A 16,654-nucleotide genomic window follows, 5' to 3' on the forward strand; every position below is an offset into this window, starting at 1 on the left:
CTCCTACGGTATCCGGGAGTTGCACGATCTCATGGTCTAAGGAAAAGATACTTGACATTGGAAAAGCTCTAGCAAACGAAACTACATGATCTTTTATGCTATGCTTAGGATTGGGTCTTGTCCATCACATCATTCTCCTAATGATGTGATCCCGTTATCAATGACATCCAATGTCCATAGTCAGGAAACCATGACTATCTGTTGATCAACGAGCTAGTCAACTAGAGGCTTACTAGGGACACGTTGTGGTCTATGTATTCACACATGTATTACGATTTCCGGACAATACAATTATAGCATGAATAATAGACAATTACCATGAACAAAGAAATATAATAATAACCATTTATTATTGCCTCTAGGGCATATTTCCAACAGTGCCGGCATGGTGTGCGAGCACGCAGAAGCTATAACGTTAGGCCTATGATATGGGTCTAGTAGACATGACATCTAGTGGGTCCCGCATAGTACTCGAAAACTCTTTGGGGGCATGCAACCGTTTATCCACCGGGCAAGCCACCACCCCACACAGTTCGCACGCCCTACTCGTTCCCGTCTTCTACCTTACAACAGTTCGCTCCCAGTCGTCTCGTCCTTTCACATTACACCAGTTCCACTTCTCCTAACCTGCCTCCAAAATCCATGGCCTCCCAAATCTCCATGATCGGCGGTGAGTATAAGGTTAGAACCATCACCGGCGATGAGTTCATCGTCATCTACACCCGTAGATCCGTGACTATGGAAGCGCTTCCTACACATGTTCAAAAGTTCAAAGGATGAGTGGGTTGCTGGGCTAGATGTTGAGTACACCACGGTCCTGGAAAGGGAGAAGCTTCTAAAGGAGGCTGAGAAGAAGAAGCCCGCTATGATCCAGGTTTGCATACATAATGTGTGCTTGGTCTACCACCTATGCGATGCCGACGTTAGGTGCCAGGATTTTGAGTTCTTCCTCAAGGACAAAAGAGTGAAATTAGTTACTGTAGACTTTACGAACGACGGGAGAGTCCTGGGTCGGATAGGCCTTGTTGTAGGCCAGCCCTTCGATCTCCAGAAGGAAAGCCTGGTGTCCTCCTCTCAGCCTTCAATGCTGACCCTGGCAGCAGCCATGATTGATCCTTCGAACGCTCAACTGAAGAAACCTCACCCGGAGTTTCATCATGCATGGGAGTCGAAGACAAATGATGAAGATCACAACGTGTACGCAGCAATGGATGCCTACCTTTGTTTAAATATCTACAAAGGTTGGATGAAGAAGCAGAACCCAGTGTCCGGTTCAAGCAAAGAAGTGTCGGCGAAGAGGAAGAGGAATAGGGACAAGGATGAAGTCGAGGACATGGACTCGGACTCCGAGTAAGGTGGCAGTGTTGTTGCTCATGCTGGTTCTACTGAAGTGTCAAGCAGACTAGTTGCTTAGTTTTGTTTCGGGGGTGTGTTGTGCTGAGCCCCCAACAGAACTATGTTTATGTTCTTTCTCGTTATTTGAACTCTTTAGTATGTACAGTAGGACTAGTACTGTATGTCTTACTACTGTTCTTCTTGTAGTTGGTACTACTACTCGTATCTTCGCGTTCCTACTGTACTTAATACGTACTAGTAGTATAATTTGGGTCAGACGATTTGTGAAAGAAGTTCGACGGAGCGAAGGAAGAAGACGGCAGAGAAGCTACCCCAGTATCTATATTAGGGTGGCAGGGTGCCCATGATCTATCTTATGAGTGTTAGGTGTGGAATGCAGTTCACCGGAAAAAATGGATCGTGCCCGGGGTTAACGGATGGCGAGGGTGGGGTGAGCATGGCGGTGGCGGACGGTTCAGGGGAGGGCGGGGTGGCGGCGGCAGGAGGTTAGGCCTGTGGCGGGTTGGCGGCTCGATGCCTGATAGAGAAGATAAACTGTGCATCAATTTCGGAGGTTGTGGAAGTCCTTCTAGCCGTCCATGTTGCATCCAACGGCTCACAAGAGTCGACTGACCCAAATTGTCCCTTTAGATTGCAGGATCCACGTGGCATTCAAGGTCTCGAAGGTAGATTCCATGTCCGCACCTGGTTTGCGGGGTCGGCTCGGGCGCAACCAGCTTCCGCCGCGACAGCTACCATGTGCGCCTCCTCCGTGCTGGCGGAGACGACAATGACACGCTAGCTCCCCCTCGCCGGCATGCTGGAGCACGCACTCGTCCTCCTCTTCATAAGCTGCGAGCATAGACGCGGCTCCACCCGCTCACGTGCTTGGCAGCACGGCGACATCACGAGGAGGGACTGTAGACGATGTGAATGGGTGAGCCTTCGGCTTCATGGCACAGGAATGGCGGGGACATGGCGGTGATGGGCGTGAAATGGCCGGCTGAAGTAGGAGGGCACCGGCATGCGCAAGGGCGGTGGCGGCATATTTATGAGTGCGCGTATGGGAGCTTAGTTTAATTTTATATAGGGTTGGTTAAACTTAAAAGAACACCATACTAGTACACGTAAACATTAGACTGAGGCAACGCTTATACTACCACATTAGTTAGCACAACATCGATATGGAATCCTGTGCAAGCGCGTGCACCACGGCCGCACGATCGATCGAACGGTGCGTCACCGTGTCGCGCTCGAAGGACATCCACCGAACCTTTTTGTGTGTATGAAAACAATCACCGAATATTACTATACTTTTTTTCCTGGAAAAGTTCTTCATGCTACAATATTCTCATATATTTGATTTAGCTTGAGTTCGTGCTTATTTGGATTTTTACGTTTTAGGTGCGCCCTAGATATTTTTAATACTGATTCTGTGTGTGTGACTGAGAGAGAACGCGTGTATGTGTCCATATGTGTGTTGTGGCGGAAGGGCAATGTGGAGACGGTGTGCATGTGATAGAGACGTAGAGAGGTGTGAATGTGCAAATTATCATGCATGAGTGAGATATTGTAGTGACCCGACCCGAATGGATCAAGTCTCTGTGCTTAAGTGTCATCCCTGGATCGGTATGCTGACACACACAGTACTCGAGGATTTATAACAGAGGTAAATCACATGTATAAAGTAATGTAAATACTATTACCTCAATCCAAATAGCGGAAGTAACAAGGTTGTGGATTCCCATCAACACCAACGGCAAAGTTGAGTGTAGAAACCGTAACCCTAATGAATCACTTACTCGTCGTAAGATATCCTGCAACATGAAACGTTGCAGCCCGAAAACGAGTCAGCACATGGAATATGCTGGCAAATTCACACCATAGAGAAATGATGAACAAAGGCTATCACTACATGCATATATGGCTGGTGGAAAAGCTCTATGGTTATAATGTTTTTGCGAAAAGCCAATTTTTCCCTACTTCAAAGGAATAAATTTTATTTAACTATCATGGTGGTTGTGAAACATTGAGATGGTTGACAGCATCTCAATCCCAATTAAGAACGTGATTAAACCCAAATCAAATTTAAATTAAGTAACATGATGAGATCAATGGGATAATCCAAGAACTAGATACTCAAGATGTCCATAACCGGGGACACGGCTAATCATGATTAGTTTGTACACTCTGCAGAGGTTTGCGCTATTTTCCCCACAAGACTCGATCTCCTCCGTTGGATTTCTCGCACTACATGGTGTTTGAGTAACGGATGATCGAGACACAGTCTTTCAGAAGCATTTACTCTCTACTCCGGGCAGACCGTTACACCTACAATCCCCCTACATCTGCTAGTCCACCTCTTCAAGAGCTCACACAATTTACTCAACTATGCCAGAGCCCATAATGGCTTGTGGCTGCACACGGAAGTTTCTAGCATGAATAATCTGATGATCCCTTTGATCCTGGGTGGCGGTCCTTATACAAACAGACAACACTGGGTTCTCCAGGTGCCTCAATCCACCCAGATGTGAGTTTTAGTTGCCACCTTAAGTTGAACCATTAATTAACAATATCACATCTGTCATGGAAATTCACTCAACCCAATCCACGTCTATGAGCATAGCATAGCAATATAAGCAAACGTAGAAGTAACTCCCAAAGGTTTGATTGTAAACAGGGCAATAGGTACTACCTCATCAACTACTTCCCAATACCCACATGTTATCAAACCTACTCATGCAATGTTTGAGGGTTGAATCTAATGCATAAAAATTGGGTATGAAAGGGATATGATCAAAGTGTGAACTTGCCTGCAATGTTGATGAAGATGATTCGCACTCAATACTCTGGATAGATCTACTCGTCACACTCCGGTCAATCTATCGTAAGCAAGCAATGGTAACCACACATAAGCAATCACTCAAAAGATAAGAAAAAACGAGGAAAACAATTCGGAAAACTTCAAAACCAAGCAATTAACTCTTGCAACATAAAACAATTTCTAACAGCACCAAAATTATATGAATTTGGCCTTATCAGAAAGTTTAGGTCAAGAGCTTCGATTTGCAAAAAGAATCAACTCAAACGGAGTTACGGAACTTAAGTTATGAACAAAAGAAGTTTGAATACAAATCTGTTTGAATTCAAATTTTAAAACTTTCAAAAACATGTTTAAGTTGTTTTACTGGATAGAGGAGATCATAACGAAGAAGTGGGAATTGGTTTCGTTGGATTTGGACCAACGAGCAAAAAGTTGTGACCGTTTTAAGAATAGGGACTAATCTGCAAAAGAAATAACTGCTAACAGGTCCCTGAATAAAAATAAATAAATAAAACTATCGAGCGAACGCTCGCTAACTAGTTCTAAACAGAGAACGTTCTTTGAATAGCTCTAACTAAAAAAAAAACTAAACCTTTTTTTTTAAAACAAAACCGAGAAAACCGGATCGGACCGGGCAACGGGGTTTTTTTAACAAAGAGAAAAAGAAATAAAATATAAAATAAAATATTATATAGGCATATAATATATCAAAATTTTCAGAAAAAGATTTCCTACAATGTGAACATTTTTCTAAAGGCAAATAAAATCCTCAAAAATTCAAATAAATCAAACAGTGCTACTGCCTTAATAAAATCCAATAAAAATCATTTTAAAAATACCAAAATTAATTCAAATTTATTTCTCTCCAATTTTCTGTTGTAGGGAATCATGTTACCCTATTTTCCATATATTTTATTTTTTTGGAGAAAAATAGTGTGAATAAAACTCAAATAACTCCAATATTGAAAAATAATTTCAATGGGACTTTGATTTTAATCCTTTGAAACTCCCAACTCATATTTCATTTGTTTTGAAGAAGTCCTTTTATCTTCTCTCGTGAAAATCATTGAGTTGCATAAAGTTTCAGAAATGGGAAATATTTTCAAATGAAATTCAAATATTTTCAACACCCCTTGTCATTTAAATAAATGGAAGAAGTCATGTCATCTTCTCTCGAGGGTTTTGTGATGAAAAGAATTTGAATTCATGGAGATCATAAAAGCAAAATGAAAGTTTGGGAAAGTCCTTTTATTCCCTCTCATTTAACTTTCAAAAGATTTCGAATTCCACTCACTTTCAGTCAATCAATCAAACAATCAATCCAATCTATCTGTTTATTATAACATTCCAAAATTTAGAATTTTGGGATGTTACAAACCTACCACCCTTAAAATGAATCTCGTCCTCGAGATTCGGAGAGGCTAGCAAGAAATAGGTTAGGGTTTGGGGGTCTTCTCAAAATCCATCGATCATCTCAGGGGTCTGGGGTGCTACCGCCCTTAGAAGCATGGTTACGGTCGCATCAATACTCATATACTCCATCCTTATCCTTGACAGGGTCGGTCTTCTCAGATCTTTAGTATAATTCCTTCTCTGGACTCTTCAGGTGGTGGCATAACCTTTACCACAATTCTTCTGTCCTTTCATCTTGGTCAAGTTATTCCATAACTAGGTCTTCTTAGCTGACGGGTCAGGCGCCAATACTAAACAACTATCGACATCTCCTGGTGGTCAACAATTTATGGTTTCTCCTGCAGGAAAATGGGTCTGGGTTGATCCTCACCGTATAACCTACGATTGGCATCAACTGCCGTGTACAAGGGAAACATTCTTATACCATTCTAAGGTTCAAGCAAGGTTTAATACCGTCGTCTCTCTACTATAGGTAGGTCACTCAGATTTACCATCCCGTATAGCAAAGCGAATAATAAGAGTAAGTCGGTATGGTGACCAATCCATCCCGCACCCAAATCATTACCTTGTATATGGTTTAGCGAATCTCGCATTCTAACACTCGGTCATCCTCACAAGCATTGCAGAATTTCTCTTGTCAACGAACTAGGTTCGGATAAATCCATGGATTCTGCAAGCCAAACAAACATCTATCCTTCCTTCCCAACCCTCAGGTTTTGCGTAACTCCTATAAGATCGTCTGTCGATAAAAATCGTAAGTTCTTCCAGGGTCTTTCCTTCAGCAAGAAATGTGCTTGCTTTTTGGCAGGTCCTGGGGCCTGTGGGTTATGGCCCATCTCATCACTTGTAGTCCTTGAACTTATCATCGAGCAACTGATCATTAATCCAACATCCAACTTCCTAGTATTCTTAAATCCATCCAATTGTACTATGTTCCTTCCTTCTATTGGCACCACTAGGACATGATTACTCAGACTCATCATGGAATTTCCATTGATCCATATTTCCAACATCATACCTCCTTTATATCCAATAGTACTCTTCATCCTCGTGGGATATCCCACATACCAAGATAAAAAAACACTTATACTTATGAAGTCCATACTCCACTTCATGGAACATCATTATCCTTTCCAGGGTCAAGCGTCCTTACAGGGGAATATTGGCCATCTCTGCATGGCACTTCTTCAACTGGGAAACGTGAAACACATCATGAACTCCTGACAGTCCTTCGGGTGACTCCAGCTTGTTGGCCACTTCTCCCATACGCTCCAAAACTCGGTATGGTCCTACAAATCTCGGGGCTAACTTTCCCTTAACTCCAAATAGTTTAACTCCTCGCAGAGGGGACACACGAAGACATGCTCTGTCTCCAATTTCATAGACTACCTCCTTTACATACAATAATACTCCATACCCTCATATTCTTGGGGTATCCAGCATATCGAGATAAAACTCATACTTATTTTGTTCGAAATCCACTTCGTGGAATATCATTACCTTTTTCCAAGGGTCAAGTTTCCTCACAGGGTACTACCACCTTTAAAATGCACAATCTTCCATAGACCGTATTTCTCATATCCTCGAAAATGGTCAAAATCTTTCTTCATAGAGTAACAACTCATAGAATCCAAATCAATACCAATGATGCTAACTTTATTGATTCTCAAATTATTACAATCTCTTGCATTCCATTACATGCCTCAATCCAACACCTCACTAATAAAAGAAATGTCCACACTACTACTACTATATTTCTCGTTGCACTCAACTATTTGTCACAAGTCTCCGTCTCCTTGGGGCATTCTCTGGCAAAGTGCCCTGCTTCATCACAACGGAAACATATTACTTCTGACATATCTCGAGGTTTCCTTGTGATTATATAGCCTCCTGGGGTCCTCACCTTCCCTTTTGGGCAATCATTGTGGTAGTGTCCTGAATTTTTGCACCTGAAACATGTGATATGACTCAGGTCTCTCTTTGTAGAAATTGGGTTGTTCCTGGGATCCAATCTACTTCTCTTCCTGGACTTTTCCGTTCCAATCAGGGCTTCTATTTCCTGTGGGTCATACTCTACTTCCTCTGTCGGGAATTCTACTAAATCCCCATTCAGACAATTTTGGGAGATGTGTCCTTCTTCTCCACATGAATAGCATGACTTGGTGCAGGGTTTAATTGGTTCTTCTTTGGGTGTGTCCTCCACCTCTTCCTTCATCACAGATTCCTCTAAAATTTCCATGAGGGCTCTTTTCATTGCTTCTTTCTTCTGCTGGACGGTCCTTTGTACCATGGGGTAGATGTGACACTGAGCAGGGTAGTGGGTAGTCCCTTCACACAAGAAACAAGTGATCTGCCTAGTTGGGCATTCTTCAGCTGGGTGACTTCCTTCACAATTAGGGCATTCATCCTTGTGTTCCTTATGGTTGTGTCCTATTTCTCCACAAGGCTTGTATGCACAAGGTTTCTTCATATCCTTTCCATAAGGCTTAAATTTCTGGGACACAAGACAAGATCTTTGTAGAGTCCACTTAAATTCTTTCCAAGTGGTTACTCCTTGCCATCCATTGATGGTTTGGTACATCCTCCACCAAGTAGCAGCACCTCTTTGAAAACACTGAAGAGCATGCCGGGTCATATCCTTTCCGACTATAGGGTTATTCTTCATGTGATCCTCCATGTTCTGAATCCATCGGTCCGTCTCCATTTGACTCATCGGTCCAGAAAATACAAGCTCATCTCCATTCATCCTCTAATGGGTCCAAGGGTTTGGGGTGAGATAAGAGAGATAGAGAGGGATACACACAATGCAAACAATAGTTTTGAAAAGACAGATTTTATTGTGGTTGTCGGAAAAAAAACAACAAACAAATGACAGCTCACAAACGTCGCATCTAACGTAGGTATAACATGGGTTTGGTCTTCTAAAGGTCAATAAATCTTCAATGTCGCCAAACTCTTCAAGTCTTGTTCATGTCTCCGATGGCTTCTTGCAATCATGCTTGTCCTTCTCAAGTTCTTTTGCCAGACCCTCTCTGTTGACGCGAAGTCTCTCGTGGCGTCCTTTAATAATTGAGTTCCAAACTTCTGGGTTTCAACATCCTTGACATGAACCATGATCCTACTGTCCTTCAGTTCCTGACGAATCTTTGATGTCTCAAGGTTTTGCTCCTCTAGCTTGGCTACTTTCAGCTTCTGGGTCATGAGTTCTTCACGAAACACTTCTTGTCGAATACTGCTTCCTGAAGGTTCATCTTTAAACTTCCTGATGTAATGCTCCAGATCCTGGTGATACACCGGTCTAAGGTTAAAACTTCATCTTTTGCTGATAGGTGCTCCATCAGCCTTCTAACATCCAATCCTTCCATGCATATGCATGCTTAAATCGGCACGGTGACAATAGCATAAGTGGACGATAACATCATGGATAGCCGTGTTTATGTCCATGTTACTGCCATGAGCTTTCATTCCATAACTGATATCTCCTGTCTTTGGGTTTTTCTTAACAAAAACTTTGAGTTCTAATGCTCCATGTTCCGGTCTTTCTCCGATACACCTTGATCTCGGGCATTGACGGCTCCCATAGTCTGCCAAGTTCCATAAGGGTAACCTTCCTAGGTCATACACATCTGGCAATTCTTCAGAGCCTTCAAAATCTCCTACTCTTCGGAGTCTAACCGTTGTAGTTTCCATTATCATAATGCACGGTAAAATCCTCTTCATTCCGAATGGTCTTAGTTGTCCGATATCTTATACTTCTTGAAGTGGTCTCATCCGTCGAATCTTCGAGTGGTCCAAAAGGAAAAAGGGTATGGTCTCACTAAAAGGGAATATTTGAATAAGACTCAGAAAAGGAGAGAGGTAAAAGATCTTTTTGAAAAAGAAAGTTGTAGAGAAAAATCTTTCCTATGGGCTTGCCAGTTTCTAGGGTCACGTCCTACAGTCAACATGTGCTCCGATACCATCTTGTAGCGACCCGACCCGAATGGATCAAGTCTCTGTGCTTAAGTGTCATCCCTGGATCGGTATGCTGACACACACAGTACTCGAGGATTTATAACAGAGGTAAATCACATCTATAAAGTAACGTAAATACTATTACCTCAATCCAAATAGTGGAAGTAACAAGGTTGTGGATTCCCATCAACACCAACGGCAAAGTTGAGTGTAGAAACCGTAACCCTAATGAATCACTTACTCGTCGTAAGATATCCTGCAACATGAAACGTTGCAGCCCGAAAACGGGTCAGCACATGGAATATGCTGGCAAATTCACACCATAGAGAAATGATGAACAAAGGCTATCACTAAATGCATATATGGCTGGTGGAAAAGCTCTATGGTTATAATGTTTTTGCGAAAAGCCAATTTTTCCCTACTTCAAAGGAATAAAATTTATTTAACTATCATGGTGGTTGTGAAACATTGAGATGGTTGACAGCATCTCAATCCCAATTAAGAACGTGATTAAACCCAAATCAAATTTAAATTAAGTAACATGATGAGATCAACGGGATAATCCAAGAACTAGATACTCAAGATGTCCATAACCGGGGACACGGCTAATCATGATTAGTTTGTACACTCTGCAGAGGTTTGCGCACTTTCCCCACAAGACTCGATCTCCTCCGTTGGATTTCTCGCACTACATGGTGTTTGAGAAACGGATGATCGAGACACAGTCTTTCAGAAGCATTTACTCTCTACTCCGGGCAGACCGTTACACCTACAATCCCCCTACATCTGCTAGTCCACCTCTTCAAGAGCTCACACAACTTACTCAACTATGCCAGAGCCCATAATGGCTTGTGGCTGCACACGGAAGTTTCTAGCATGAATAATCTTATGATCCCTTTGAGCCTGGGTGGCGGTCCTTATACAGACAGACAACACTGGGTTCTCCAGGTGCCTCAATCCACCCAGATGTGAGTTTTAGTTGCCACCTTAAGTTGAACCATTAATTAACAATCTCACATCTGTCATGGAAATTCACTCAACCCAATCCACGTCTACGAGCATAGTATAGCAATATAAGCAAACGTAGAAGTAACTCCCAAAGGTTTGATTGTAAACAGGGCAATAGGTACTACCTCATCAACTACTTCCCAATACCCACATGTTATCAAACCTACTCATGCAATGTTTGAGGGTTAAATCTAATGCATAAAAACTGGGTATGAAAGGGATATGATCAAAGTGTGAACTTGCCTGCAATGTTGATGAAGATGATTCGCAGTCAATACTCTGGATAGATCTACTCGTCACACTTCGGTCAATCTATCGTAAGCAAGCAATGGTAACCACACATAAGCAATCACTCAAAAGATCAGAAAGAACGAGGAAAACAATTCGGAAAACATCAATACCAAGCAATTAACTCTTGCAACATAAAACAATTTCTAACAGTACCAAAATTATATGAATTTGGCCTTATCAGAAAGTTTAGGTCAAGAGCTTCGATTTGCAAAAAGAATCAACTCAAACGGAGTTACGGAACTTAAGTTATGAACAAAAGAAGTTTGAATACAAATCTGTTTGAATTCAAATTTTAAAACTTTCAAAAATATGTTTAAGTTGTTTTAATGGATAGAGGAGATCATAACGAAGAAGTGGGCATTGGTTTCGTTGGATTTGGACCAACGAGCAAAAAGTTGTGACCGTTTTAAGAATAGGGACTAATCTACAAAAGAAATAACTGCTAACAGGTCTCTGAATTAAAATAAATAAATAAAACTATCGAGCGAACGCTCGCTAACTAGTTCTAAAAAGAGAACGTTCTTTGAATAGCTCTAACTAAAAAAAACTAAACCGTTTTTTTAAACAAAACCGAGAAAACCGGATCGGACCGGGCAACGGGTTTTTTTAACAAAGAGAAAAAGAAATAAAATATAAAATAAAATATTATATAGGCATATAATATATCATAATTTTCAGAAAAAGATTTCCTACAACGTGAACATTTTTCTAAAGGCAAATAAAATACTCAAAAATTCAAATAAATCAAAGAGTGCTACTGCCTTAATAAAATCCAATAAAAATCATTTTAAAATTACCAAAATTAATTAAATTTATTTCTCTCCAATTTTCTGTTGTAGGGAAGCATGTTACCCTATTTTCCATATATTTTATTTTTTTGGAGAAAAATAGTTTGAATAAAACTCAAATAACTCCAATATTGAAAAATAATTTCAATTGGACTTTGATTTTAATCCTTTGAAACTCCCAACTCATATTTCATTTGTTTTGAAGAAGTCCTTTTATCTTCTCTCGTGAAAATCATTGAGTTGCATAATGTTTCAGAAATGGGAAATATTTTCAAATGAAATTCAAATATTTTCAACACCCCTTGTCATTTAAATAAATGGAAGAAGTCATGTCATCTTCTCTCGAGGGTTTTGTGATGAAAAGAATTTGAATTCATGGAGATCATAAAAGCAAAATGAAAGTTTGGGAAAGTGCTTTTATTCCCTCTCATTTAACTTTCAAAAGATTTCGAATTCCACTCACTTTCAGTCAATCAATCAAACAATCAATCCAATCTATCTTTTTATTATAACATTCCAAAATTTAGAATTTTGGGATGTTACAGATATAGAGAGATACCGATACGTTGTGTATACATGAGAGAACGGTCTTCTATTTGTACTTGTGTGTGTGCGAGAGAGAGAGAGAGAGAGAGAGGAGCATCCGTAACACAACAACCATCTCTCTCGATTCGTCCGTCTCTCGCACGATCGCATGTAACACATGCATCAACGCACACGTTTTGTCAACCTCACCCGGCCCCTGCCCACCTCAAGGCCCGCACATCGCTCTCTATCTCGCGCGCACAATCTCTTCATGAAAACCCTATTTAGCATGTAGCTTTCCGTCACATACACACACATTCTCTCCATAGGTTTGATTTCTCTCAATATTTGACACACACACACACACACATTGCACACACACTCCCCCTCCCCTGAGCACACAATTCATCCCCATCCAAGGTTATATGGTGACCACTCTCGCTTGTGCTTGTCTGCACCCCAATATGCATACCAGCTCAATCTTCAAAGAGGGCATCAAGGAGATCGAAGATGGCAACCACACTGCACTAGAGAATGCGGGGGCATTTGGAAGCAGGATGATGTGACAACGGCTGCGTGACTCCCCCCTCTCTCTCCCGCACAAAATTATCAATCGCTCAACCCACGAGATCCTTCCCCTCTCATCCATGTTTTTCCACCCCTCTCATCAAACCCGTTATCTCTTCTCCTTCCATGTGTACAAAATCCGGATGCACACGCATCTCATGTATATTACATGTCTCCATCTTTCTCACATACGTAACTTCTTCCTCTCTCTCTCTCTCTCTCTCTCTCTCTCTCTCTCTCTCTCCTTAGGTTTGTCTCCTAATCTCTCGCCCACATACATACAATCTTTCCTGCCCTATTTGCTCCATCTTCGCAAGCTCTCTCTACATGTTTCATTCACACATTGGGATGTGTTCAAAATGTTGCTTTTATAATGGATCATGTAGAGTTATGGTTGGTTTTGGTGCATCCTACAAAGTAATAACTATGAAATTCATTTAGATTTTCATTTGACTGGGATTATGTGAGTTTGAGCATATTGCGAAGTACTATAGACCTCGTATACATCTTGGAATTCAACAATGATTCTAACTATTGAATTATATAAACCATTACATTCGAAGTCAGTAGCCTAATATATTTATTTCACGATTACAACAAATGATTAATTCCACTACAAACTAAGAAAACAAATGTGTACTCCCTCCATTTTTATTTAGGTCCGCGTATTAGCATTGGTCAAAGTCATGTTTTGTAAACTCTCACAAAGTTTATAACAAAAAATATTAACACATACAATAACAAAAAAATACCATTAGATTCATTATTGAATGTACTTTCAGATCATACATATTTGTTATGGTAAATGTTTATATTTTTTCTATAAACTTGGTCAAACTTTAGGAAATTTGACTTCGGTCAAACCTAATATGCAGAGTTAATAAAAATGGAGGGACTACTAGTAGTTACTAGTACTACTCGCTAGTTGCTTAGCCAAATCACCCAACAAGCCAAACGGGGAGTTCAGTGTTACAAAATTATGAGGTCGGCGGGAAAATCTCCAGTGACCCTGATTTGAGCAGTGCGAAGTTACCATCATACCCTTCGGAACAGGCCTGCGGATGTTGGTTGGTAGGGGGTTGTTTTGGTAACTTCAGGTTCACCCTACCCAGCCAACCACACCCCGGCACCCAGAGTAGTACACCTGAATACTCCCCATTTTCTATCCCCACCGCAAAATAGACTTCTCCATGGCACCGCAGCCTTCGTGCTCCTCCCCTTCTACATCGGCACACTCATCCACCGCAGGGCATCTGCCTCATCGACGACGTCGTATGCTGCACTGGAGCCAGTCCACCGTCATCGTCGTACACAGAGCCTCTTCCCCGGCACCGTCTTCCACGGTCTCAGATCTGCTTCCCGAAAGCCGGCGCCAAGCGCAGAAGCACCACCGTCATGGACAATGAACTGACTCCCATTGCCGACCATGATGCACAAAGGCCACCGCGACCACCGCGACCATCGTACTCCTCCTCGATTGGTAATGTGTATATTGAATATCTTAGCAGTACATGTGCAGTTCCAATTTTGTTCATACCTACCCTTCAAATTCCCTGGTTGCTATTGTTCCCGTAAAAGTAATTGGTTATAGCTTGCATTGTCCAACAGAATACCACCTTGTAATTGTGTGTCGCTCCTGTATTGCATTGCGCTTGGGTAGGTTCTTCATCTGCAACAAGTAGTGTGGCAAATGATTGAAAGTTTTTTAGAACTAGCAAGATGGCCATGCGTTGCATGGAACATGAAGATGCATTTGTATGAGTATCTTGTGGGACAAAAGGATGAGCGAGGGAAGGAATTATCTGCAAACATGGAGAGAGGTGCGGGTATCCTTTTGCAAATTTGCCATAGTTTCCTTCCTATCCGTCAGATATAAATCGGACGACCTATATTGCAGGAAGGCAGGCACACCATCATCACCAACTCTATTTTTTATAAGAAAAAAAAATAGTGATAAATATAAATATAAAATAAATATATAATACAATGTATATATAAGAGTTGAGAAGAGAGTAGAGATAGTAGGGACGTCGGGAAAGGATCGCGCAGGCGCATGAAAAATCGGCCGGGCGAGCGCCAGTTTTGGCACGCTGCGTCCGACACAGTTTATAAAATCCAACGTCCTCCCACCGCTCTGTGCCTCGCCACCGCTCTCTCCCCGCTGTTTCTCGCATCGCCGCTGCCACGCCACTATGCCGCCGCGCCGCCGGGAAACTTGGGGCTACCACGGTGTCCGTGCGCACCCCTCCGGTGACTTCTCCGCTGAGATCCGGTTCCGCGAGATGCGCCTCGGCCTTGTCACTTTTGACACCGCCCATGAGGCCGCTCGCGCGTACGAGGCGGTGGCATGGAGCCTCCGAAGGCCTCGTAGGGACATGAACTTCCCCAACGTGCCGACGCGGGAGCGGGCGCAGGAGCTCGCCCCTCCGCCGTGGCTTATCACCGACGAGGATCGTTGCGACAACCAGAGGCGAGAGCACCGTCTAGGCATCGCCGAGATGGACAAGGAAGCCATGGCGCTGTGGCCCCAACGCTTCCCGTAGGACATCATCAATGAGCGTGAGTTCTACACGCAAAGGAGGGCGGAGAGGGAGAAGAGGATGGCGGAGCGAGCCGCCTATCGCGAGGACAGGCGTACGCGGAAGGCGGCCGCTCAATTCAACATCAAGCTAGGAGCAGCGTCACCCTGGGACTCCGACAACGATCGGTCTCTTGACGCCTACATTGAGATGTCGGATAGGACATCACCGAGGCAGAGTCGGGCGACGAGGAGTAGTTGAACTATCTATTTTTTTATCTATCTATGCTAAGAACTATCTATGTATCTATCTATACCAGTATCGACTCGGAGTCGAATGTGTATCGAGTTAGAGTAGAAAGGAGAAAAAAATTATAGCGGGTCTGCTGGAGCGGCGCGAGCGTGCAATTTTTTGCAGCGGCCACTGGAGCCAACACTCTGCGGCCTGCAAAAACTGGCTATTCCGGCGCTGTAAACGCTTTTTTAAGGCACTGCGCATTGTGCTTCTGTTGGACATGCTCTAACATGGCAGATGAATGCTTTAATGTTGCCCACAAGATGCGTGAGTATTACTATATTTTTCTTGCCATGTTGAGATTTTAAAACTACAAGTGCGAACATGCAAAGGAGCAATCAAGACCAAACACGGGATATTGGGGACATGTTTAAGGAACATGGCAAGTTAAAGAGGAGCTGCACCAAACATGTAAAATGAGCTTTGGTAAGTAACACCCTTTCAATTACTTTCGTTATGCCTCGTGTTCTTTGATGTGTATATGTTGTAGTTTCTGTTTCTCTTAGCCTTGTATTCTTCGATGTGTAATAAGAAGAGTCTTAATTGTCCTAATGCTTTCGTTTCTAGCTTGACGTAGGAAGTGGGTGTTCTCACCTTGGAGTCTGTTTTTATATTTCTCCTTTTCAATTCACTTCGCCGAGTCATGTTTATCTGGCTTCTACTAAATGGATCTAGGTTGCTCTGACTATTGATCTAAAAAAGAAGTAACTTCATGTTAGGATGCAGTTCCTGCAAGGAAGGAAGTATGGTCAACCTCGAGATCATGTTTCCAAAATGAGGCTTGATTACACACAAGGTGCCCGTTCCCTAATGATGCTGGATTAGACACAAGGTGCAAATTCCCAGATGATGCTGGATTACACACAAGCCAGGTGGAGTCGTCAACTTTTCGTGTCCTCGTGGCTCTAGTAAAGGCTGAAAGAAAGCGTGCAACATCCCTTGAGAATGTGGCTGAGTTCCTGAAGAAGCGAAAAGAGCAATCAGATGCTCTCTTCACCCAAGCCAAAGAAGAGATGGAAGAAGCCAGAAAGAAGGTAGCAGAGGCAGAGCAGGCTAGGCATCTCCTGCTATCTAAAACTGTTGTCAATACAAATTTTCCTTAATAGCTAGGTTCCAATGTTTATCCAGTCAGCATG

The 16,654-nt window shown here is 42.4% G+C and overlaps 1 pseudogene; it reads left to right on the forward strand.

The window, feature by feature from the left end:
• Nucleotides 1-14,897: 14,897 nt before the first annotated feature.
• On the forward strand, nt 14,898-15,485 carry LOC123171156 (uncharacterized; annotated as a pseudogene).
• Nucleotides 15,486-16,654: the final 1,169 nt, after the last annotated feature.

This window comes from Triticum aestivum, chromosome 7D, assembly GCF_018294505.1.
Source record: "Triticum aestivum cultivar Chinese Spring chromosome 7D, IWGSC CS RefSeq v2.1, whole genome shotgun sequence".
NCBI lineage: Eukaryota > Viridiplantae > Streptophyta > Magnoliopsida > Poales > Poaceae > Triticum > Triticum aestivum.